The sequence below is a fragment of the Apus apus genome, chromosome 16, assembly GCF_020740795.1.
Source record: "Apus apus isolate bApuApu2 chromosome 16, bApuApu2.pri.cur, whole genome shotgun sequence".
Taxonomy (NCBI): domain Eukaryota; kingdom Metazoa; phylum Chordata; class Aves; order Apodiformes; family Apodidae; genus Apus; species Apus apus.
The window spans coordinates 6,247,799-6,249,593 of NC_067297.1; positions in this window are offsets into that span (position 1 = coordinate 6,247,799).

Below are 1,795 nucleotides of genomic sequence, written 5' to 3' on the forward strand. Positions count from 1 at the left end.
GCATTGTTTGTTTCTTTTCTTAAATGTATTTTGCATTCTAATAGTTCAAGCAGCTGGATCTGCACCCTGTCACCAGATCTTCCACGGGGCATTTCTGGGAAAAGAGTGGAAGCACTAGAAGGAAACACTCCTTGGGATCACAGAGCATGCTTAATTGAAAAGATGATGTCACCAAACCCATCTTAGAAATGGACCTAATTCCATTAGGTGGCTCTAATTCAGTGATTTGATCTAAATTTTCTTTCATTATTTTTATGAGCTAATAACAGTAATAATGCAGGTTAAGTTTGGCCTACTACCTAATGTCTTACAGTAATGGGATAGTGATCTGAAAGACCTTATTGCAGCAGAGATTGTGACAATTTGTTGTTTACTTGCAGACTCATTAAAGAAGTGGTCTTAAACTGCTGAAGTGGAAGGATGGACAGTGAATTCCTGCAGTACATTAGGGTTCATTTACTGCAGATCACAGGAAGCTTTAAGAAGAATGGTAACTTTCAAAATGTAAGTATAGCTAGGAAGCTAAGATAAATCTGTGTGATTGTTTCAGAAGTGCTGGTGTTCATATCATCAAGAAAGAAAGATGTAAGAAGAGCAGGACAGAAATAAGAGACTCAACAAAAAGCAGCTTTAACAGTCTTGGGGATCTAAGAGATGTGGTCTTTTAAGCAGCTTGTCTAAACACTATTCTGTTTAGCCTGGTGAAGAAGAAAAATAAGTATCTACTAAAAGCCCAGGATGCTTCATCAGAAGAAAGCAGATAAGGTATTTGTTGAAATACAAAAATAAATATAACCATAATTAATCATGAGGTACATTGTTCTCAAGGTACTGTGGGCATGCTTGAGCCTACTTCAGATCAAACTGCACAGCTCTTGAAAATACCTTCCATTTCATGGTTCTAAATGTTTTGTTGGTTTGTTTGATTTGGGTTTTTTTTTTTAACAGCAAGAATTCTAGGGATGAAAATTCACTTGTAATCATCTCTAAAAAAGCAGCAAATTCTCAGAAAAGTGTGGGTTGGGGATTTGTTTGACTAGCTTTAGCACCAGTTTTCTAGCCTGTGATTCACTTGGCTCACCAGGGAGCATAAGCAACAGCTAACTGCTGCTGTTCTTTCATTATTATGTAAAGCAACTATGGGAATCCATCATCCAGGTAATTCCACAATCCAAAAACAACTACAGCTACGTTTTACTTGTAACAACACAGAGCTGAACCAAACCACTCCAGTGTCTTGTAGGCATCTTTGGTATTTCCTAACAAAGGGTGCTGTTTTCCTATAGATTTGAGCTGCAGCAGATCTGAGCTGCAGAAACTATAGTTTCTCCTTGCTGGTGCCTAAGATTGGCTTTACTCTCTCCTTTTGATTAGTAGGAGGTGAAGTCCAGACTGCTGATTGTTGTTGGCTGTACTATCTTATTCATGAATGTTTTCTTTCCCATCTAGGAGAGCTCAAATAGACCATGTGTTCAACATGGGGCTCATAGCCAACCTTCTGCTCTGTGATACCAGTTGTCTGCAGTCTCTGTTGCTGGTGGGTTTGAACAAGAAACAATAAGCCCATGGAAATAAAAAATATACATAAAACTTTGATTTAAAGCTACAGGACACTAAACTTAAATGCCATTGTTTGGGTTCATGACACAGAAGCATTATCTACCTCAATTTTTTAAGCAAGGAATAACAAATCTTCATGTCCTTTTTAAACACACCCATTTGATACATGTTTCTTGCAGACCATGTGCTGTAAAATCTGTAACCACTAATTTCCTAGACTGTAGAAAGTAGTGAA